Source organism: Piliocolobus tephrosceles, chromosome 8 (genome assembly GCF_002776525.5).
Source record: "Piliocolobus tephrosceles isolate RC106 chromosome 8, ASM277652v3, whole genome shotgun sequence".
In the NCBI taxonomy this organism is placed as follows: Eukaryota; Metazoa; Chordata; class Mammalia; order Primates; family Cercopithecidae; genus Piliocolobus; species Piliocolobus tephrosceles.
Genome location: NC_045441.1, coordinates 87,199,081 through 87,224,713, shown reverse-complemented (window position 1 = coordinate 87,224,713; position 25,633 = coordinate 87,199,081). Strand labels below are relative to the sequence as shown.

The 25,633-nt window shown below is 37.6% G+C and overlaps 1 pseudogene across 1 annotated transcript; it reads right to left on the bottom strand.

The window, feature by feature from the left end:
* Positions 1-3,753: 3,753 nt before the first annotated feature.
* LOC111552438 lies at positions 3,754-17,816 on the bottom strand (annotated as a pseudogene). Its single transcript, XR_002734633.1, has 2 exons — positions 17,392-17,816; positions 3,754-3,764 (listed from the first exon to the last, which is right to left on the bottom strand). The product of XR_002734633.1 is annotated as a 60S ribosomal protein L31 pseudogene (transcript).
* Positions 17,817-25,633: the final 7,817 nt, after the last annotated feature.

Here is a 25,633-nt window from a genome sequence, read left to right as displayed (position 1 = left end):
GAAACTTCTTGAATTAATTTAACTTCAACCCCAAGCAATATCCTTCTTAGTTTTGGAAAAGAAAAATATGTGAGAGTAAATCAGCTTGGTGACTCAAGTTGAAACCTGAAGTCCGGTCTGTTACCCTTTCGGAAACAGTAGAAGATGTGCTTCCTCTGCCTTTCCAGTTGTTTATATTCCTGACCTTCCCTGCCACCAAAAATAATTCCCATTCCCACGCTTACTAGTCCTCCCCCTATATAAAAGAGAGATTACAAATTCAGTTTTTCTTTGTGTATTTTCCTTCTGCAAAATATAAAGCAAATCATTAGTAAAGACTTACCTATGAAGGCAATTCTGGTGAAAGGCAAAAGAAAGCCACAGCAATTACTTTTCTATCTTTTATCATTAGTTTCTGCTAGTGTTGATTATAGTTTCCTGATAATTCCAAAACATTTTACATTGCCAGATACTTTTTCTTAACCTCTCATCTCAAAATGTCAACAGGAAAGTAACCAGAGCAAACTACAAAAGTGAACCAATGATGCTGAAATACGATGTAAATTCTTAGGTATTCAGGTTATGAGGACAATAAGTAGACAGAGGAAAACTAATCTCAGGAGATATTCTTAACACAACCATGGGATTTCTATTTGATAAATTATTTTCTTTTTTTTTCCCCCTTTATGGACATTGTTAAAGAAACTAATAATTCCTACAAAGGAAAATGAAACCTATAGGTATTAATAGATCTTTAATATCACATACATATGATTCTGAGCTTATCAGTTTGATGTGGTTCATTCTCATTCTCAACCATGAATCGCATTTAAATTTTTGAGTGTCCTCCACATGTAAATGATAACAGATACAGATACAGCATCATAACTGACCTCAGAAAGTCCTCCCATTAAGTGGGGTCATGACAACTTGCTTGAAGTTTCTGAAAGGAGACCCACACCCAGGTAAAACAGTTCCTATCTCAGCCCTGTCCCTTACTCAGCTTATATTTGGCACATCAAGCAACATTTTTGCATCTCATTTATTATCATGTCTAAAATAATAACTACCTAGCTTATTCCCCCATCAACACAACTTTTTAAGAATTATGATTCTTTGTTAAGAACATAAAAGCCAAAATGGGACAATACCCATTTATAACTCTTTATGTCTCTGTTTTTTTTTTTTCTGTTCAAAAAGAAATGAAAAGAATAAGAGAATAATGACACTTGTATCATATTGTTGAGGATATTAATTGTGACAAAGTTCACAGCACCTGAAACACAATAGGTGTTTGATAAATGTCTCTTCCCTTCTCTAGCAATTTTCCATTTCACAATTGGGCAAATTCCATTGGAAATGTTGGCAATCCGAATCAGTACTGTGTTACTGTCTCTCAGCCCTTGACCCTACTCTTATCTCGTCCCACATCACCTTCCTATATTTCCTGGCCTTTCCCTTCCAAGAGCCAAGGTCTTTTCCCATCTCCCTGACCAGGGTCATCACTTTGCGCCTGTCAGCGATTGCACCCCTGACCAGCCTTAGCTGCTGGGGCGAGTCTCAGAGACTCTAAGACCGGAGTGGGTTAAAGCAGTGGCCAGCTGGGGCTGATCACTCCCAATCCAGATCTTCTTGCTCATTCTCCTTGCTGACTGGCCTCGGAGAAGGAAAAGGAGAAGGGAGGGCATCACTGGAGTGATGATATGTGTGTCTCCTTGCTCATCCTCCTTGCTGTCTGGCCTCAAAGAAGGAGAACGAAAAAGAGAAGGAAAAGGAGAAGGGAAGGCATCACTGGAGTGATGACATGTGGCTCTCTCCCTTCTCCGCCTTTCACATTTTTCTTTCCACGTGCAGGACTGGAAAGGCTCTGACCGCCCTTGCCCCCGCGGTTGTCATGGTTACACAACAGCAGCAGCACCAGACCCAGGAGATGTCTCAGACCTCCCCTCTACCTCCGCCTCAATCCTTCCCTCTCTGTTAGGAAATCCTCCCCCTCGTCTCCGCGCGCCCCCACCACGCCATTCCCCGCCTGCGCACATATTCAGGAGAACCCTTTTTAGTCTAAACCATAAACTTTGGTTCCTCTCCTCTCTTCTTTTGCTTGTATAAATAGCACTAATTTAAGGGAGAAGTGGTGGGGTTTTGGTGATGAAATAAGAGTCCACGCAGATAAGCTTGCATTTTATTACCGCTTCGCTCGAGGCGAAATCGCTGAAAGTTCGCCCGTTTAACTCCTGTCCCCATAACTCGGAATCCCGGACATTAGCGGCCCCAGCTGCTGGCGCGGCTCTGGTCCAGTCCCCTGGATCCAAGAGCGCCCTGCCAGAGCGCAGTGTCTCCTCCTTCTGTCAATTTCCTTCCTTGCACTGGGACGGAGTCAAAGCAACTCAGCCCAGTAGGTTGAACTCGAGTCATCAGAGGAGGAGAATCAGCGCCGAAAACGGCCCGTGCGCTACCAGCGTAGCCCATTAACGCATTAACTCCGGGCTTGTTGGGCGGAAGCCGGGAGGAAACACCCGGGGGACCGCACTCCTGGTTAAATGCCCGGCACGAGTCAAATCCGGTCTTTCCAAAGTGAGCCAAGCCCACTACTACAGAGGGATCCCTCGAGTGTTTTGCCTTAACCACATTTCAGATAGCCAGCTTTGTGGCTGCTCTTTGACTCCAACTTTTCCTCTAAATCTAAAAGGATGCACACTTCCATCAGACGGAGCGTCGCGATTCCCCGGCGAGGAAAAAGGCGTCGCCCATTCCTCTCCCAAAACGCTACATAAAAACCACCACGCTTCCCTTCCCTCTTCCTTGTCCCTTTCCCTTCCCCCTAGACCAACAGCGAAAGGAGCGAGCGAGGGCGCAGATGCCCTTTGGTCAAATCCTCCCCGGATGTTCCCGACCAAAGCGTCTCCAAATCAACCTGCAGCGGGCGGAAGCCGGGGACACTTTCATAGGCGCTCTCCGCTGCCCAGAACTGGAGGGGTGGTGGGGGAGCGAGGAAACCAGGGAGAGAGCAAAGTTCCTGGGTGCGTCTCGGGAGGAAAACTTTGTGCGGTGCTGCCAGGCGGAGGCTTGAGAGGAGTAGGCTCCGCAGCTGCTGAGGCGGGGTGGGACTGCGCCCCAGGGGCCACGCTGAAACCGGCGCCGCGCTTACTGCGCACCGATTTCGCGTCTGCTACCCTGGACGCCCACTCTCTGTCCGCTCGCGGGAGCCTTCTCTGTCTCAGGATGATTCCTTATCTCCCAAACCCTGCTCATCCACCACTTCGGACACAGCCACCCCCAAATCCCACTACCCCCGCTTAGCACCGCGGTCTCCAGCACACACTCCCACTGGAGTAGCAGGTGACCCAAACCAGACTTACCTGCTGTGAACTATTCTCTCTCTCTCTTTTCCTGGTGGCTTTTCAGGGAGAGAGGAACGGGATACAGGCTGAGGTCCAGCGGCGCGGCGACCCGGGACACCGGCGCGCGTTCCTCTGAGCCGCAGCCCTGGCTGAGCGGCGGAACCGCCAGCAGCCCTGGCAGAGCCGGGAAGCTGCGGCCGCAGGGGCCAGGCCGGGAGGCAGGGGGCGCTGCTGCCTCCCCCGAGCGCCGCGCTGGGACAGGCGGAGAGCGAGGCACCAGCTGGAGCTTTGGGGAGGCGAGGGTGGCGAGGAAAGGCACGCTCCAAACAGGAGGGCGGCTTTTAAGTTTGTGGTGTGACCGCAGCAGCTGTCCTGGGAGAGACCCAGTCTTTCTAAAAAGAGGATGCTGAAAACGCCGGGGATTACCTTTCCCCTTCCGATCTCCTCCCCCAGCCCCCGCCCCCCTTCCACTGCGCACGCCAGAACTCCCAAGCGTGCAGAAGTTCATCCCTGCTGCGCCGAGGCTGCCAGTAGCATGGCTTTAGAGGTAGCCCCGGTCGCGCTGACGGATGTTTAGCAGGACAGGGCACCCTATATGTAAAGCAACCTCCGACGTCTGATTTTCCTTCTGGGTGGTTTGGGGACCTCTTTATTTCTTTCTCTATACCATAAAACCTGTTAAGGGACCCCGTGAGGAAGAAACAGAGAGAGTGACCACAAACACCGTCCTAAAAATGCTAATCCCACAAAACAATATCTGCGTTCCACTATGTAAAACCTCAGTCCATAGTTAATGGCCTTGACAAGGCAGGCATAGGGATGAAGAACAGGGATCAGCCCTCCATTAAGGGGCTGGCGCCCAATAAAGACCAAACAGAAAGAGATAAAAACGAGTAGAATGTAATCCTTTCTTCCTCTTTCCCTTACAAAACCAGACCTACAAAGAGATGTGCTTCATATTCTTGTCTTCGGGAGTTTTGTTTTGTTTTTTTGTTTGTTTGTTTTGTTTTTTTAGATTTTTGCACCCCTTATTCACATAGTAGGAACTTAGAAGTATTTGACGACAAGGAGAAAATCTAAGTTTTGATGAACCTGGAACCTATGCAATTTGAATGCAGGATCCTCTTTAAGAAAAAGTAATGCAGAAATATCTCACTTCTACCTCTTTAAGCAAAAGTAACACAGAAATATCTCACTTCTACAGATTCTGCAAAAATATATGACAATGTGAGCTCATGAGGCCACCGTCAGGGACATTATAAAAAGGCCTGTGCATTTGGTGAGCCCTGTAAGTCAGGCATTTTTAGCTGCATGGTAAATCCTTTGTGATGAGAAATCCATGTTTATAGTCACACACCTTGCCCTTAGTCCCAAACATAAATCTCACATGAGGTAGAGACATGGAAAGAAAGCAGCCATGGGATCCTGCATTTGTCAGCTTGATTTAAGAGCACAAATCAAGGGTCCCAAAGCGTCCTTAGCAAGTATCAAGAGATATCTTGATTTGGAGATGGTGAACAGACAAATGCAGTAATGGAATAATTGAAAGGGGTAGAAGACATTCTTCATTTGACCTTTTATCTGTGGCAGAGGGCTGAGGGCCACAGAAGCTAAATGAGTCATTTTAAGTTATAGGTGGTTGGTGGCAGAGTCAGGCTAAGGAAAGGCTCAGGTTTCCCAAATCTGACCAAGGCTCTTTCTTGTGTCTCATGCTGCCCCACTGTATAACCTTGGTTTGGACTCACAACCAATCAACCCCATAAATACCCTCTTTGGAAAGAGAAAAAAAAATGTAAGTCCTCATAGACTATTTCAAACTATAGCAACTTTTATTTCATTTTTTTCTGAATGCTTTATATTTAATGTTACACCACTCATTCTGCACCTAGTCATGCAATTGTTTATTGTATTTTTCTATGTTTTTATGTTATTTTCATTTGTATATGTCATTGCACTTCCATCCAAACTACAAGGTCATTGTGAAAACAAAATATCTTTTTGTCCCCCATATATGATGGGTCTATAGTAAGCAGTTTTTGATTAAAAAAAAAAAAACAACTCTATTTTTAAACTTTTAAATAATTTTGTCAGTTTATTGGCCAGAATGTGGTTAACTTTGGATTTCCCATTTTCCTCTTTTCTCTTTTAAGTTGTAGCTTAATATGCTTAAACCAAATGAAACCTTCCTTTGCTACCATTCAATCCTTTCCATAAAGCCCCTATAGAATTAATCACTCCCTCCTGTTTTCCCAAAGCACTTTGATTTCACTACTATAATAAGCTCTTTTCATGTTATATTATAATTAGTTATGCACGTGTCTGCATCCCATACAAAAGTTTTGGCTGTTTTGTGTCTTTGTTTCTTCATCCTCTAATATAATGCCTGTGACATTGTGTTGTAGTGATTTAGTTTAAGATGTTCTGGCTTCAAATTTAGACAGAATTTACCAGAGTATCCTGAACATACCATGAGAAAACAACATCTGGAACATGAGTTCTGTGCTTTCCTTCCTTTTAATGACTCTGAGCACAAAGCAGACAGAATCAACTGTTAATATATTGCCCAATGTGATAAATGGCCTCAGCTGTGACCATGGCTCCATAATCTTCAGGCTGCTTCCCTGAATGTCTTGAATGTGCTAGGTGTTTAACCAATATTTGTATATTAAACAAGTTAATAAAAACAGTAGAAATAATGTTAATATTCAGTCACTGGATTTATTTCTGAATTTCTAATAACTGTATAGGGTCCCACCAAGATAGCTTTAACGACCTTTTCTAAGAGTTTGAGATTCACTTTCATCAAAAGCAATTTAGTATTCTGTCCTATAGGGGTAATACCCTATCTAAATTCTTAAAATAAAACTCAGTGGGAAAAAATATATTTTACAAAAAATATAAGGTGTATTGTGTGGTTTGGTTTGTCTTCAAGGGTGACTATTCAAGATTTAACAAGTGAGCCTTAATTTCACTGAAAGCGATGTGTATATCATCAGTTAAAACCACCTAATTGCTGCTTGTATGCCTGTTTCAGTCCAAGAGGAAAAATACAAACAAAAAGAAGAAGAAAAGAAAACAAATAACTTTCATGTTCTTGGAAACACTATTGAATAAATAAATTGTGTGCCTTGAGAATCTAGGCTATTCTGAGACATACTACTCCTCACCCATCTCTATTCAGGCTCACAATATAATATGAATAAGTAATTTTCATTTTATGGTAGTGATATGTGTTAGGCAATATGAAATACACTATTTCTCAAAGGATCACATTTGATGCCAAACAAATCCAAAGAATAAAATTCTAATTGTATAATTTCAGTAATCATCAAGCTATGTTGAGAGCCATGGGAAAAGGCGGCAGGGATGGGTTAGGGTAGAATAGACATATTGTAGGCTTCTCCAATTCCACATATAGCTACCTCTGCCCAGAAGACAGGAGAAAGGTAATTACTGGGTCCAGAGCTTAAATCTAGCAGAACATTTGGCTGTACTCTCAGCAGAAGATACTAAACCCAACAAAATCTACAATCTTAGTTCTCTCTGAACAGTTTTATATTCACAAATCAAATGAAAACTTGGTGAATATGAAAGAAAATAATTGAGAAAGGAGACCCCAAAGTTTATACACAGAGGCAAGCAAGGAAAATTGGGTTAAAAAGCATATCATTTTTATGCTTACTTCTCTAAAACTAGTCATACCTTAGTCATACACAAAACCTCTCTGTCTTATAATAAATACCACTTTACAAATGTTTTCTCATATATCAATTTATCAGCACTGACAGATAAGAAATGTTGTTATCCTCATCCAAGAAAATTGGCATATATGTTAAATTACATCTAAATTGGAACAAGTGAGGGCATGAGTTTAAAGCAGCTCTCCTAGCTCCTTATCTTCTATTAGCTAGTTTCTTCTTATAAACTCCAGGTATTTTTTCCATCTATTTCATTTGATCATAGCAATACACTCATCACTGGATCATTAGATATTTACATTATAAAATCATTTGATGTGTTTAATGATGGGAAAAAACACACCTGACTTTCATCTTTTATTTCTGTATTAATTATACATACATAGAACTCTCAGAAGTAAATATATCCCTGCTTCTCATCATCAGATAAAGACAGAAAACAGTTTATGTTTAGTTAATTGGGATGTAAAACTGTCCAAACTTTGCTTCATACTTTTAAGTTTTAAACTTTTATAAAATCATAAATAATCATAAACATTCAGAGTTAGAAGACACCTTAAAACCTTCTAGACCTCATGTGAGACACAAGGAAACCAGGGCCAAGGAAGGCATAGCTATCACTCAGCTCCTTGTGAATTCTGCCTCAATGCCCTCTACAGAATATTTCACCTTTCTATAGAGGCTTTTCTTAAAACTAAAGAAAAGAAAAGAAGAAAATTTAAAAAAATCAGCTATTTTTCAAAACTGTCCAAGCCAGAATCTTAAGGCTATATTTACTTAGCTGGGTTGGGGTGTGGTGAATAATTAAATTCAGCAGGAATGTACTTCAAAATAAAAATAAAAACACAGTCCAGCCTCTTTGGCCCAAATCCTGAGACTTCAGAAAAGAAAATCCTCCTTGACTATGAACATTCACTAGAAGTTGGAAAGGTTTTCCTTGCCTCATATAGGAGTCTACATGGCTATTGCAGATTGGTAGAATTTAGTCAGATAAATGCCTCTTTGTGTTTGATTTGTAACAATGTACTTATATCAATAAACAATCCCCAAGGAAGGACTTTAAGGAAAAATAAACAACTTTCTTATGCATGATATAAAAATCATATTTAAGTTTGCTTTTTAAAAATACCTTCATACCACCATCATTCTACCCTTAGAGCATATTTTAGATACAGTGTATCCTTCTAAGAAAATGAGGTTGAAGAGGGAATTCCTGTGATACCCAACTGAGGCAAGCCTTATTTGTATATGAGTGATGAAATAAAGAAAAATATGCCCTCTTGTGGCTTATTTGTTCTGGTTCACAATTAATCAACAGTACTCTATTATTTCCTGAAACCCAAACATACCTGTATTCCATGTGGAATTAAACTATTTCTTTGTGCAGTAACTGGCAAGCGCAGGTCCACACAGACAGCAGGAAAGCATTCCAAGACTTCTGCTTTGTTCAAGGTCATAAGCGGCTGCTTAGCCACAATGAAATCAGTATCCCTGAAAAGCAAGATTTTCCAAAATAACCTATAAATTTGTATAGATATTTTCAAAATCCCTTCCAAATAAATGCATTAGATAGAGTTTCTTTGCTAAAAATTGAAGTTTGTTTTGGATAGACTTAAACCATCGGTTTCCACAAATGGGAGAAAATTCATGATTCCTTTTCTACTATATTTGTGCCTCTACTATTTCTTTGACTGTAAGATGTGTTTATTTTTCCACTACAAAAAGTGAAGTATATAATAAAGCAATTAAGAGAATAGTGATTTTCATTCTTGCATATTTTTCTTTCCTTTTGCCCTACTTTACTCAGAAATAAGGATGTAACAAGTGTGTTACATATTGTGTGCTACAGATGTAATTAATTTTATAATATCACAAAAATGCCCACCATGTTTTTCTAAAACAACAAAAATGAAAATGGGTTTATTGGGGAACAGTTTCTGATCAAGAAAATGACTTTCATACAAACCCTAATTTAAGTAGCTCGGTAACTAAGTGAACGTCAAAGGCTTAAAACAAACCAGGTTGCTAAATTTTTACTTCAACTCTATAATAATCGCTATTATTATTTTTAGCATTATTATTATACAGATAATGAAACTTAAAGATAAGTGACTTAAAAATAAAATATTTACCATCTGACTGTATCTCCTTTGTTCATTAAGTGAGCTAGTAGGGCCCTTCTAATCTTCACCCTTAATTTAGCAAGTTACTACCCAACTAGACCAAATTCTGTCTTACCAATCAGAAAGAATAAATGCAGTTTCTCAAAGTGTCCAATTTAATGTCCAGAGTTACTGCTTTTCTAAGGCACGCGGTAACATAAAATCATGTTGCTTAAGTCTATTTAGCATAGTGAACATTTTGACCTTTGATGCACAGATGTACTTTCATTAGAATTATTAGGAAATAATATTCATAAAACAGTTCAGGATTTTTAATTTCATTTTATTGTAGTGAATAATATTGTGTCATCACAATACCATTAACAACGTGTATTCTTTTTCTATTTGCCACTTCAATGAAATTATTTTTTCTTACATCAAGCAAAGTTTTAGTTTCCAACTTTTATTCCTGAGTTTGTCAAAAGCAAGTCTACATTAGGAGTCTATGGTAACCCATTTATTTTTTAAAAATCTTTAATTTTACTATATTTAAAACTTACAATTCTAAGAAAAGAAGATAATTACAAAAGACATAGCCATTGACTTCTGGGTTTCCGTCCAGCATGTAGGGAGCTTAGCGGCCAGCACTTCATCTCAACAACAAGTAAAAAACTGAACAAAATGATGAATCAACAGTTCTTCTTGGATCGCTCAGAGAAGTAAGCTCACAAGGCAAATTCTGTCCACCAAATGGGAGAGAAAGACAGGGGGACACACTATCACAATTTACCAGGACAAAAATCACGGGAACCTTCTTTAGGTGGGAAAACCTGCACAGAAATTCACAAATTAATGGAGGCTCAGAGTGGACAAGTCTGAGATTAAAACATTCCAGGGGGACCCAAACAAAGGATGATCCCTACATTTTTGTGAGCTTTACATCCTGGAGCTGTACCTGGTCCTCACAATAAGTATAAAAAAAAAAAAGTCCCCTCTGCCTTTATCAGGGAGAGGGGAAAAAATGAATCATTTTAAAATACTCTGAAATATTCTGTTCTTGTTGGCAAGGCTACCCTCAGCAGAAACTATATGATCAGAGCCTTACCTGCTGGGATTTTATCAGAGCCTAAGTGACATGGGAGAAGGGATATACTCAAAGCCAGCCTGCTCTAGCCTACCACTTTGCAAGTAGAAAATATTCAACTCCAGCCCCTTCTGGTCATCCTATCCCACATAATGGAGGGGGAAACAAAACAAAACTGAGAAGCAAGTATGAAGTTCACAGTTCACGCGCACAAGTTTAATAAAAGACTGGGATCTAACCATAGGACTATAGGAGACTTCCTCTTCTTCTGGATCTTACCACTACATTGCTAAAGTTTTATTGTTGCAGTTGTTTTTACATAGTATATCATGCTCATCTTTCAACAATAACAACAAAAATTATAAACCATACTGAAGGAAAAAATAAAACACAGTTTAAAGAGACAGAGCAAGCATCAGTACCAGAGTCAGATATGGCAGGAATGTTGTAATTATTAGACCAGGTACTTTAAAAACCTGTGATCAATATGCCAAAGGTTTAATGGAAAAAGTAGAAAGCCTGGTAGAGTGATTAATTTTTGTAGATAAGCTTTACCTATGCAACCTTGCTATAATGCTCATTAGTTCCAAGATAGTTTTTTTTGTTGATTCTTTCAGATTTTCTAAGTAGATGATTATGTCACCTGCAAACAAAGATAGTTTTATTTCTTCTTTACCTATCAGTATGTCTCTTATTTCTTATTCTTATCTTATTTCACTAGCTAGGAGTTTTAGTACTTTGTTAAAAAGCAGTGGTGAGAGGAGATAACATTGCTTATTTCTGATCTTACTGATAAGGCTTCCTATTTCTCACCATTAAGTATGAAGTTAGCACTAGGATTTTTGCAGATGCTCTCTGTCAAGTTGAGGAAGTTTGCTCTATTCCTATTTGCTGACAGTTTTCATCATGAATGGGTGTTTGATTTTGTCTAATTCATTTTCTGTATTTATTGATATAATTGTATGGTTTTTTTCCCCTTTCTTTTGACTGTTGCTGGGCAAGCAGAAAAAAAAATAGCTTAATTGTTTTCAGGTAAACTCAGTCAGTAATTATTCAGCCATTTAACATTTTATTCATATCTCAATCCAGGGTTCTACCGTTTTTTGCTTTCTGCCAATGATAGCATTTAAATTCAAAGAGGGCTTAAATAAATCTAGGAGTGGAAGGAAGATGTATTGGTTTTCTAGAGCTGCCATAATAACTAACACAGATCAGGTAGTTTAACAAGAGAAATTTATTTTCTCACATTTCTGGAGGCTATAAAGTCAAAGATCAAGGTATCATCAGGGTTGGTTTATTCTAAGTTCTTTGTAATTAGTATGTAGATGGCCATCTTTTTTGGTGTTTTTTCATCATCTTTCGTGTGTGTGTGTCCTAATCTCCTCTTCTTATAAGGACATCAGTTATATTGAATTAGGGTCCACCCATATGATCTGTTTTACCTGACTTACATTTTTAAAGGCCCTATATCCAAATACAGTCACATTCTGAAGTGCCAGGGTTTAGGACTTCAATGTATGAATTGATGGAGGTCACAATTCATCCCACAAAAGGAGTGAAGGGAATTTTTTGTTTATAGACATTTTCTTTCTTCCATTGGCATACACTAAGATGAATACAAAGTTCCCTACTAGGATTTATCTTGTTTTCTCATTGTGTCTGTGAAATACCTATAGTTTAGTTACAGCAACCACTTACAAATCCCCCTTAGTCTGCCCCTTATTTTAAACACTAGGTTCCTTTGATTAAATGATAGTAAAGGACATTAGTACCTTGCTTCTGGGCCTCTGGAGTTAGCAACCTCACAGTTGTACCCCATAAATACAATGGGGTAGGTTTAACCAAAGGTACAAGATATTCTATAATCCCCAGGCTTTGACAAACATTGGGAAACTGAAGAAAACTCACTAACTTTTTCTTTTTCATTTTTTTCTTTTTTTGAGACAGTGTCACTCAGGGTCTAAGTCTCTGTCTCATCCAGGCTAGAACTAGAGTGCAGCATCACGGTCACAGATCACTTTAGCCTCGACCTCCCACACTCAAGCTCTCTTCTTGCCTCGGCCTCCTGAGTAGCTGGGGCTACAGGCATGGGACACCACACTCAGCTAATTTTCAACTCATTATTTTACTTCTCATCAGCTCAGTGCTGATTTTTCCCAGAATGTTCAAACCTCATATAGCCCTGAGGAGGGATAGTCCTGTTTTTCACCTATTATCTTTCTTAACTCTTTTTTTATGGCATATACTATTTTTTTTTTTTTAGAATTTACAAAGTTGAAAACAAAGAGATTTTTTGTGAAAATACCAACCCTTGAATTTTGAGATACTGCTAGGCATTTAAATAAGTCTATTTGGAAATCTTAAAGCTGAAAGTTGGCTTTGTTTTATTCAATTCATTTGTCTTCCTTTCAGTGAGTGATCACATAGTTCATGGAACACCTAGTTACGTGTTGAGTCCTGAGGCAATCAGGAATTGCTGAGATAAAATATTTGTACCTCAAAAACGTTATCTCCAAAATGTATGGCATATATAACCAAAGATGCTATTTAAAATTTGTGAGACTTGTGTATTTGTTTGAGTTCTTTGTAGATTCTGGAAATTAGCCCTTTGTCAGATGAGTAGATTGCAAAAAATTTCTCCCATTCTGTAGGTTGCCTGTTCACTCTGATAGTAGTTTCTTCTGCTGTGCAGAAGCTCTTTAGTTTAATGAGATCCCATTTGTCAATTTTGGCTTTTGCTGCCGTTGCTTTTGGTGTTTTAGACATGAAGTCCTTGCCCATGCCTATGTCCTGAATGGTACTACCTAGATTTTCTTCTAGGGTTTTTATGGTAATAGGTCTAACATTTAAGTCTCTAATCCATCTTGAATTAATCTTCGTATAAGGAGTAAGGAAAGGATCCAGTTTCAGCTTTCTACTTATGGCTAGCCAATTTTCCCAGCACCATTTATTAAATAGGGAATCCTTTCCCCATTTCTTGTTCCTCTCAGGTTTGTCAAAGATCAGATGGCTGTAGATGTGTGGTATTATTTCTGAGGACTCTGTTCTGTTCCATTGGTCTATATCTCTGTTTTGGTACCAGTACCATGCTGTTTTGGTTACTGTAGCCTTGTAGTATAGTTTGAAGTCAGGTAGCGTGACGCCTCCAGCTTTGTCCTTTTGACTTAGGATTGTCTTGGCAATGCGGGCTCTTTTTTGGTTCCATATGAACTTTAAAGCAGTTTTTTCCAATTCTGTGAAGAAACTCATTGGTAGCTTGATGGGGATGGCATTGAATCTATAAATAACCTTGGGCAGTATGGCCATTTTCACGATATTGATTCTTCCTATCGATGAGCATGGTATGTTCTTCCATTTGTTTGTGTCCTCTTTGATTTCACTGAGCAGTGGTTTGTAGTTCTCCTTGAAGAGGTCCTTTACATCCCTTGTAAGTTGGATTCCTAGGTATTTTATTCTCTTTGAAGCAATTGTGAATAAAAAGTGGGGAAAGGATATGAACAGACATTTCTCAAAAGAAGACATTCATACAGCCAACAGACACATGAAAAAATGCTCATCATCACTGGCCATCAGAGAAATGCAAATCAAAACCACAATGAGATACCATCTCACACCAGTTAGAATGGCAATCATTAAAAAATCAGGAAACAACAGGTGTTGGAGAGGATGTGGAGGAATTGGAACACTTTTACACTGTTGGTGGGACTAGTTGTAAACTAGTTCAACCAACCATCATGGTACCATCATGGTTGAACTAGTTGTAAACTAGTTCAACCATGATGGAAAACAGTATGGCAATTCCTCAAGGATCTAGAACTAGATGTACCATATGACCCAGCCATCCCACTACTGGGTATATACCCAAAGGATTATAAATTATGCTACTACAAAGACACATGCACACGTATGTTTATTGCGGCACTATTCACAATAGCAAAGACTTGGAATCAACCCAAATGTCCATCAGTGTCAGACTGGATTAAGAAAATGTGGCACATATACACCATGGAATACTATGCAGCCATAAAAAAGGATGAGTTTGCGTTCTTTGTAGGGACATGGATGCAGCTGGAAACCATCATTCTTAGCAAACTATCACAAGAAGAGAAAACCAAACACTGCATGTTCTCACTCATAGGTGGGAACTGAACAATGAGTTCACTTGGACTCGGGAAGGGGAACATCACACACTGGGGCCTATCATGGGGAGGTGGGGAGGGGGGAGGGGGGAGGGATTGCATTGGGGAGTTATACCTGATATAAATGATGAATTGATGGGTGCTGACGACTTGATGGGTGCAGCACACCAACATGGCACAGGTATACATATGTAACAAACCTGCACGTTATGCATATGTACCCTAGAACTTAAAGTATAATTAAAAAAAAAAAAAAAAAGAAAATGTAATTATGACCTTCCATTCCTTAAAAAAAAAAAAAAAAAATTGTGAGACAATGATATATAATCAATAGTTTTAGAATAAAATGATTAATTAAATATTAAGAAAATTTAGCAGCTTTTTCCCCCACAACATTCCTCCAAATAGAATGCCTACATTAACATTTGGAATGTAAACATGAACTGACATGCTCAAGGAAAACTGGAGACCCCTATTACAAATATAATAAAAGTGAATCTAAAATCCTACTTCACACCCAAACAAAATAATTCCAGAGGGATTTGATCTGACAGTGAAAGGAAAAACAATATCATTTAGAAAACAACAACAATAACAACAACACCAAAACATGGAAGAACATCTTCATGAGCTTAGAGTAGAAAAAGGAAGTTTGAACAGTACACAAAAAATGTTAACCATAAAAAAGCAGCTTCATAAATTTGACTGTATCAGATTAATAACTCTGGTCATCAAAAGAAATAATTAAGAAAGTAAAAAGTCAAGCCACAGAGTGAGCGAAGATGTCAATCCATATATCTTCACATCCTTTATGTATACAGAATATGTAAAGGATCTATTTGAATGAAGGAGAAAAAGGCAACCTAGTAGAAACAGGGAATAAAGACTTAAAAAGAATCTTCATCTAAGGGGTATTCAACAGTTATTAGATATCCATAAACATAGTTTTTAAATTTTAGAAAAGATTCAAAAGGCCAACAACTTGTGCAGTGATCAAGGAAATGCAATAAAAACCACAATGTGATTCTACTACATACCCACAAAAATGAGTAAAATGAAAAAGACAAAATGCCAATAGTTGCTGAGGCTGGAAATATCAGAATTCTCATACACTGTGGGTGGAAGTATTTGTACAACCACTTTGGAAAACCCTGAGGACTAAACTCTGATTTTTTTTATCTTGCCCAAATTCCTATTTAAGAGGTCTGTGGAGTCATGCCCTACAAATCATGAATTTTCATCAAACGTTTATTTTTTATTTATTTTTTTTAACGCTGTATAATGTGACTTACTTTCCAACCTGACTCTGTCATAACATTACAAGACAAGGAAAAAAATCAACATGTTTTATCCAAAAACATGTTTCTTTGCCATATTTTGAAATGGTCCTGCAAAGCTGTGATTTGTGGGGTAAAATTTTCAGCTGGAAAGAATCTCTATTAACATAGTTAGATCTTTTTCTTCCAGGCCCTCCCAATCCTAAAAAGATTAACTAAAAGCCTAGCACCTTTTAAATATCTGAACAGGAAACAGTTGTCATCTATTGCCTCTAAGGGCAGCCACTATAAGACTTCAAACTATAAGACTTCAAAAGAACCTTGGTCTCCACAATCTTTTACCTTAATCTGAATGTTTCCTTTCTGTGATCCCAGGTTTTTAGATAAACCCAACCAATTGTCAACCAGAAAATGTTTAAATTTACCTATATTTACTTACATCACCTATAGCCTGGGAACCCCCACCACCCCCGCCACCCCTGCTTTGGGTTGTCCCGCCTTTCTGGGCCAAACCAATATATTTCCTAAATGTATTTGATTGATGTCTCATACGTCCCTAAAATGTATAAAACCAAGCTGCACCCCGACCACCTTGGGCACATGTTCTCAGGACCTCCTGAGGGCTGTGTAATGGGCCATGGTCACTCATATTTGGCTCAGAATAAATCTCTTAAAATATTTTACAGATTTGGACTCTTCGTTGGCAACTCTTTGGCAGTACAGATTAAAAACTAAATGTTTTAATAACCTATAACCTTGCAATTCTACACATAGAGCCCAAGAAATATGTTTTCAACAAAGAAATGGACAATAATGTTCATGGCAACACTCTTTGAAATAACCTCACATTAGAAATCACCCAAACTATTTTCAACAGTAGAATGGATGAATATACTGTGGAAAATCCACGCAGAAGAAGGTTATACAGCAGCAGAAATAAATGAACTATAACTACACCAACAATGTACATATCTTTAAGAAAATTAGTAGTCATTAAAAGAGGACACACTCAGTATGATTTATGGTTTTCACCATACAAAGTCTTCTCATTTTTAGGAATAAACAAAATGATGCTAAGATTCATATTAAAAAAAACTCCATAACACTAGGAGAATTGACTCTTTTTGATATGACTCTTCCAAACCCATAGTAAGAATTTCACTCCATTTCTTCAAGTTTCCTTTTTGCCTTTCGAAAATGTTTTAAAGCTTTTTTCCATATAGGTTTTGTCCATTTCTTAATGATATCATTACTAGGTATTTTAACTTTCTCACTGATACTGTAAGTAAGGCTTTTCTTTCATTATATTGTCTCACTAAATATTGTTTTTGTATATAAAGCCTATTGATTCTTGTATGTTAGTTTTATATTCTGCAAACTTTTGGAATTATTTTATTGTTTTCCTACCTTTATCACGAATTCTTTGGGATTATTCAGGAATACTGTTATATAATTGAGATTAGTTTGGGTTTAAGGGTTTGGTGTAAATCTTTAATAACTATTTCCTCTGTAGAAGTATAACTTTCTCTATACTGGGATAAATTTAGATAAATTATATTTTCCTTTGAATGTTATCTATTTTATCTAGTTTTATCAATTTATTTGCATATTGTTGGGCAAAATCAATTCATGTTTTCATTTTTTCATTCAATAATTATTACCACGGGTAATTTATTATGTTTATGTTTTACGTCTTTTATGTTTTAATTTGGTTATCTAATAATTACTTTAGTTTTTATTTTTATTTTTATTTTTTTTTCAATTTTATAACTTTATTTGATGTATTTGATGATCAGCGATTAGTTCTCATCCACATTGACTGTCTGTAGATTTTTGAAAGTGGTAACAGGTACATAGGTAACCAAAGTGTAGAGCTTATTTGGCGAATCTTCATCCTCATTACGTTTTCTGGACAGCCGCACACGGATTCGGTATGGGACATTCCTTATTCCTTTGGGCCAGACAGCTTTGTTGAGCCTGGTATCAATGCGCACATCTGGAGTTCCCATCTCCTTCATGGCAAATTTCCGAATCTCTTTGAGTGCCCGAGGGGCACGCTTCTTGAAGCCCACTCCATGGATGCGCTTGTGAATGTTGATGGTGTATTCTCGGGTCACCACCTGGTTGATAGCAGAACGGCCCTTTTTCTTCTCGCCACCCTTCTTTGCGGGAGCCATTCTGCCGGGTCCAAGTTAGAAAGGATTACTTTATCTTTTAAAAGTTTTTTCATTAACTGGTTTAACTGTTTTTCCTTTTTAAAATTTATTGACTTTTTGCTTGTCCACTAATTATTTTCTTTTTGCTCCTTTTTAAAAGGGTTTTCTATTTGTTCTTTAACTTTTTTGGGGAAAATTTGCTTCAATCCTATTCCTTCTTTGATTTGTATTACTATGCATATAAATAGCCATATATTTTCTTATGATTACTATTTTATATCGTTAGTATCTCAAATGTAGGGTTTTCATTACTATTAGTTTTCAGAATTTTATTTCCTAATTCTTCTTTCTCCTGTGTATTAATAGGAGAAGTTCTTTTTTAAATTTCAGGATAAAGAGACATCATTATTATTTTTAATATCTAGTTTTTAATTGTGTTATTTTCTAAATCTATTGTAGCTCTGTGAGAAAATGTTGCTTGTAATATTCGTGGTAATTTTGGAGATTTGAAGGGCCAAATATATGTTTAATTTTCATGACTATTTCTTGTGCACTTGAGATTAAGGCATTTTTCTGTTACCCTATACATTTGCATAAGATTATGTTGCTTAAGTCCTCTTTAACATTATCATTATTATCATTATTTGCTCTACTTGATTTTTGTACGGAGAATAGTGTGTTCAATTCTTCTACATTTAGATTTTTCAGTTTCCTTTGCATCACTTGTAGTTTCTACTATATAAAGCTAGTTTTGTTAGTTGTTTAGATATTCATAATATTGTATATTGTGGTCTTTAGCATTATAAAGTATATCTTTTAATGCCTTTTGACCTACTGTACCTTGTCTGTTTTCAGAAATCCAATCCATTTTTTCTTATTTACTTTTTTCAATACACCTTCACCCATTCCTTTATTTTTAGTATTTTAGAATCACACCATTTTAAGTTTGTCCTATGCGTTCAGCATATAATTGAGTTCTAGATTGTGAGTCAGTTTGAAAATGTTTATCTTTTGTTTTATCCTTCACTTTTTTCTTGTTGATATTATTTTGAATAGATACGATTTTCATCAGCTGAAATTGTTCATTCTCATTTTCTGCTTTTTTTTCCCACTGAGTTTGATATGGTTTGGGTGTGTTCCTACAGTTCCCATGTGCCATGGTAGGAACTAAATGGGAGGTGTTTGAATTAAGGAGGCAGGTCTTTCCTGCGCTGTTCTCATGAGAGTGAATGAGTCTTATGAGATCTGATGGTTTTAAAAGAGAAGTTCCCCTGCACAAACTCTCTCTTTCCACCGCCATCCACGTAAGATGTGATTTACTTCTCCTTGCCTTCAGCTGTGATTGTGAGGCTTCTCCACCCATGTGGAACTGTATGTCCATTAAACCTGTTTCTTTTGTAAGTTGCCCAGTCTCAGGTATGTCTTTATCAGCAGCATGCAAATGGACTAACACAGTAAGTTGCTAACAGTAGAGTGGGGTGTTTCTGAAAAGATACTAAAAAATGTGGAAATGACTTTGGAACTGGGTAACATGCTGGGGTTGGAACAGTTTGGAGGGTTCAGAAGAAAACAGGAAAATGTGCTAAAGTTTGGAACTTCCTAGAGACTTGTTGAATGGAAGTTTTGGAATTACCCAAAATGTTGATAGGGATATGGACAATAAAGTTCAGGCTGAGGTTGTCTCAGATGGAGATGAGCAACTTCTTGGAAGTGGAGCAAAGGTGACCCTTGTTATGTTTTAGCAAAGAGTCTGGTGGTATTTTGTTCCTGCCCTAGAGATTTGTGAAACTTTGAACTTGAGAGAGATGATTTAGGGTATCTGGCAGAAGAAATTTTCTGCAACAAAGCATTCAAGAGGAGATTTGGGTGCTGTTAAAGGCATTCAGTTTTATAAGGGAAGCAGAACATAAAAGTTTGGAAAATGTGCAGCCTGACAATGCAATATAAAAGAAAATCCCATTTTCTGAGGAGAAATTGAAGCCACCTGGAGAAATTTGCATAAGTAACAAGGAGCCTAATGTTAATTGCCCAAACAATGGGGAAAATGTCTCTAGGGCATGAGAGAAGTCTTCAGGGCAGACCCTCCCATCACAGGCCAGTAGGTCTAGGGGGAAAAAATGGTTTAGTGGGCCAGGGTCAGGGTCCCCACGCTATGTGCAGCCTAGGGACTTGGTGCCCTGCATCCCAGCCACTTCAATGTGGCCAAAAGGGGCCACAGTAGAGTCCAGGCCATGAAAACAGACTAATACACAGTTGCATATGGATTTTATTTCATTTTTGCTAATTTATCTTCTGTTTGAATTGTCTCATATTTTCCTAGACCAGTAAAATAGGTAATTTTGTAAGAGAAGTTTAGGTATGTGGATTCTCAAGTTTCTTTGTTCCACAGTATCCTCTTCTTTTGATATACCAAAAAGTGGTTTTGTTCATAGATATCTGTCTTCATTTCAGCAGAGGAAAATGATTAACGGGTCTTCTGATTTTGCAATTCTTTTTTGTTTTCATAGGATGCTTGGTTTCCAACATTTGTTCTCTTCTCTTTCACCAGCCCCAATTTCCAAGGAATGCCTCCTCCCCAGAAGCTGTGCTTTCTGAAAACTACTAACTTTGATCACCTACACTTTCAAGCCCCTTCATTACAATTCCCAGTAGTCCATGCTGTGACTCTTCTCAGTAACTTCCACCAAGTGTGAAACTCTTTATCTCGAGTCATTTAACATCTCCTGCTATTGCTAGGCTTCACCACCATCCCCTTTCTACTCAATTTCCTTCTTACTCTTAGCCTCAGCTTGGGTTCCAGATCTGACCCTACTCATTTTTGGGTGTTTATTTTATTATTTATATGTAAATTAGAGATTTTAGTAATTTCTGTCTACTAGTTAAGCTCTAGATCTGAGTTAAGAGTGGTTTTGTGTGTGCTCTCTCTTGTTCTATGTGAGTTTTTAGAGGCTGTGTGGAAAGATTTCAATTGCCACTATTCTATGGAAACCCAGAACTGAGTAGGCTTTCCTTTTTCATTTCCATTATTTACTTATTTATTTATTTATTTTTTCAGAGAGGTTCTCTCTCTCTCTCTCTCTGTCTTGCAGGCTGGAGCTGGAGTGCAGTGGTGCAATCAGGGCTCACTGCAGCCTTGACCTCCAGGACTCAAGCCATCCTCCTGCCTTAGCTTCCTGAGTAGTGGGGACTACAGGTTTTTGCCACCATGAATGGCTAATCTCTTTTTGTAGAGAAGGGGTCTCACTGTGTTGCTCAGGCTGGTCTAGAATGCCTAGGCTCAAGTGACTCTCTCACCTCACCCTTTCAATGTGCTAGGATTACAGGTATGAGCCACCACACTAGTCTCTGTCTATCTTTTTTTAAAATATAAAAACAATTGCACTACTTTTTTTTACGATGAAAACTATATAGTGGAATGAAAGATACTACATGATTCTAAAGAATTGAGAAATAACTTCTGGATGACATTGTTGCATAGATAAGAGAGGGTGAGGTCTAATACCAAGTTGAAAAGTTTTCATACTAACAGGAAAGACAGTTGATGTGTGGTAAAATGAGGCAGGACAGAATTAGGTGCCTGCAAAGCAGGTTGGCAGGTAGATGATTTTTCATGAGATTTTAGCAGTTCTCCTCATATTGTCTCTCTTTTCTCAAAAATACAGGATTAAGCTCAGTAGCTAAAGTGAAGATTGGAGAGGATGTAATGAGCAGAGAGCAGAAGTATGCAGCAGATATCCAGAAGAGTGTGGGTGTGGTAGTCATCAAGTTAGCATCTTGTGTGTTTCTATCTTAATTTATTGTAAAAATGTAAATATGTTCTTATAACATGTTAAATGCTCAGCTGCATGTGTTTATAGACTGATTAGAGGAAGTGTTAGATTTAACTAGAATTGAAGTTTTTGCCATTTGTTTTGCAGACAAAAATTTTATTTTAAAAGAGACTAAACCTAAAGTTTTATTGGAGTTCAGAGGAAAAACATGTAACCAGACATTGTGCAGAAGACAGTACAGGCTTGAGTATATGAATAGAATATTGTTAAGAGGGATTTTGAGCAAGATCTTGCATGATGAACAGAATGTAAGCACCTGGAAACTGTGTGGGTGGAAGAGGTTGTAAGGCGAGGCTATTTCCTGAAAAATATTTCACGTGAACCAACTCCTGATGTGAGAATGTCAGCAGTGTTAAAAGGGAATCTGAAAATTTGCAATTTTTCTGGAATGAGGATCTATCAAAGAGTAGGAAACGAGGTTGTAAAAGTAGATGTGGAAGATGTTATGGAAGGTTGTGGATGCCTGACAAATAAATGAGGACTTTACAGATTGAGCTAGAGAAATATTGGGTGGAAAAAAACAAAAATAAGAACTTTGAACCTAGTAGTAATATCAATGTTCTTCTCTTTAAGAAGGCTAATCTGCCAGTACCATATGTTGGAAGTGGGAGATACTGGAATAAAAAAAACTTTCTTAGAGATTATTCCATATTCCAAGGTAATAAAGATCTGAATATAAGCAATGACCATGGAATGAGGGGAAGATTCGAGGATGAGAAATATTTTAAAACTTCATGTCCTATATATTCTAGATTAAAACGTGAAAGCAGATTTTAAAATGAATACTTTTTTATATTACTAATTTATAAAAAAACACTTTTGAAAAAAACTTCGAGCTCTTAAAAATGAATACATAGTTTAACATTGGAAAGGAAGAGACTCTTGCTAGACCAGAATAGACTATTACTTAATTGACCTTTTCCGCCTTAGTCATTTGAGAGCAGTGACTTTTCTAACTTGTAAAAGGCATTTGAAATCAAATGAGCATTACACCAAAGAACTTGAATGAATAGACCTTTTAAACTGCAGCTATTGATCTAATACCATAAAAAAAAAAAAAAAAAAAAGACTCTAGGCCACTTAAAAATACCCTTCCAATGTCATTTCTTGATTTAGTTACACTTAAAAAATAATATTTCCTAGATTCAGTTTTTAGCTGGTAGTTAGTTCTCCAGGCCCAATCCAGTGTAAACCAGCTTAAACTTACTACATAATAGCAATTTTAGTGAGGAGGCATTTTAATTCTTTCAGTGTAGGATGATGAGAAAAGGGCTCATGATAGATATGGGAACTTACTCCCTTCTATATTGTTGATTACTATGTTCATCAACAAGGAAAGGCTTCTTGCACAGTGGTCAAGCTAAAAGGGAGCTGAGGGTACTGAATAGAGGCTTTTAGAAGTACAGAGATCTTTGGAACCAATGTTTCCCAGTCTGACTCATTTTCTTCCTCTAGTCTTAGGAACCAGCCTCTTGCATCCTTTTTTCCTATTATCACTCTGACTTCCATTCTTTCCAAATATAGTAAGAACTCCAACACACCATTACAGTTTTCCTTGGAACGCTCTATACCTTGAAATAAACTCAGAGATATTTCAAATATCCTAATAAATAGTAACATCAGGAGCTAGAGAAAAAAATCAAGCATAAAAGTTTTCTTTTTGATAACAGTCATTCTAATATACTTGAGGTGTTATCTCAATGTGGTTTTAATTTGCATTTCCCTAATAATTACATATTTTGAGCATTTTTTCATAAATATGCTAGTCATTCATATGTCTTCTTTTGAGAAATATCTATTTAGATTCTTTCTCCATTTTTTACTTGAGCTATTTGCTTTCTTACTATTGACTTGTTTGAGTTCCTTGTATATATTGAATATTAGACCATTAGAAATATGGTTTACAGATATTACCTCCCACTCCCTGGGTTGTTTCTTTACTTTATTAACAGCATGGTGACTGAAGTTAATAAGAACACATTTATATATTTCAAAACTGTTTAAAAAGTAGATTTTAAACGTTCTCACCACAAAATAATGGTAAGTAGATGAGGTGATGGATATGCTAATTAGCTTAATTCAATCATTATACAAATATCAAACATCATTGTACCACGTAACACTTGTAGAATTATTTGTCAGTTTAAAAAGTGCCCTTTAATTTTTTTCTCTTTACCTTATTACTTTCTATTTTTCCTTCTTTTTGACCCCACCATTTTTTCTGTTCCTTTCCCTTGACATCCCTTAGTTAGCATCAATAATTTAAATATTCCATTAAGTAGTGTTCAGTCTCTTGGATTAAGAGAAATCAAAACCTGGGACAATTTGTCCTTTTGCTTCTTTCCCCTAAATCATGACCCAGTGTTTATGTACCCTCACAGCAGCAGTTAAGCACCAAAGCCCTGGGGTGTGATGTCTTCAGCTTCTTCTGTCCTCCAGAAAAATATGCCTTATCCATGTGGGTGTTGCTCACCCTGTTAGTTTCTTCACTAAAGTCTGTAATTGGAACAACTAGTGACATTTTGGTTTCATAAGGCCCAGCAGTGTTTCAAAAGTGTCTCAGGCTTGTCTCAGCCCTCGCTGTTTCTATGAAACTGTCTGAGATCTGCCTGCTATGCCCACATAGTCACAGGTCAGGCAGTTTCCTCTGCATGTCTCAAAACAGTTTCCTGCTATGATATTCTGACCTCCCTGGCAGTCTCTCCAAACTGTTAGCTAGGTCTCTTTAGCTGAGTCCCGTGAAAACTAATGTTTCTGAGGAAAATGACATCTTAGGACCTCCCTTACAGAGATCACTGAGTTGATGTGAATGTGTCAGGTTGGTGCATGGTTAGGGACATAGCCTTCTTCCACACTAACTTATCTGATGAACTTTCCCCTCATCAGATTTAAATTGGGATACATTTGACAACATCATGACTCTGCTTTCATTCCTCCTTCTCCTTTCTATTCTCCATGAGATGGAAATTACAAATATTTTTCTTCTTTTTACTATTTCCAAATACATGAACTTACCATATATAAAACTCTTTGGTCCAACAGGCCAAGCTTGACTCTGAACATATTTAAGGATAAGGGGAAAAATAGACAATTTTCTTTCAAGACAACCCTGCATCACAATACTACTGCTTGCTGTAAAATCTTATTGTTGAACATCATTGTAGTTCTTTTCCTAGAAATTATTTTGAAAACACTCCAGGGCCCTAGGAAACAGACACTGCCGACAGACCAAGACTTTTGCCAAATTTCCAAGGCATTTGGAAAGTGAGAAGCACATGAAGAGCTTTTAAAATTTTAACCAGTTACATGTGCATAGGTATTAATGAAGTGTCTTGGGGATCTAAAGATTAAAGAAAAATACTCAGATGCTTAAAATGATTTCCCCAATTTGGAGAAGATGGCCAGATGATTATCTAGATCACTTTTCTCCCCCAAAATGTGGGTGCATCTTGACATGGGCCTGGAGTGGAGGAGGAAAAGAATGGGTACATTGCGTGGTCATTAAAGTGTGTAATCAGGCTCATTGTTTGATGAAAACATACTGTTTATCAAATGCGTATATCCACATGATTGTTATTGTTGCTGAACTTTTAGACAATCAATAGTCCTATAATTAATAAATTTTCATCATATCCAATGCATTCGGCTTGTGCTTTAATTCCTCATTAACAGATTTAATAAGGAATTTGATAAGGATTTGATATCAGAAACTAACACCATAGTCTATTTAAACAGATTTATGGCATGGAAAATCCATAATTGCTATATACTTATCAACTTGTCCTAGACAATAGAACAAATAGTGAAAGCTATGATTAATTTAGAAATTAAAAGCTTAAAAGGTTTTTTTTTTTTAACATCTTTTATTTGTATGTTTAGAAAGTGGTTATTGTGACATGTGACAGAATTACTGGTCATAAGTAGAAATATATCAGGGGTGTTTTCATCTCCTTCAGCCAAACACCATAAAAGAGGACAGGCTTTATAACTGCCTTCTCATCTGTTTATGCAAGATGTTTCAATGGGG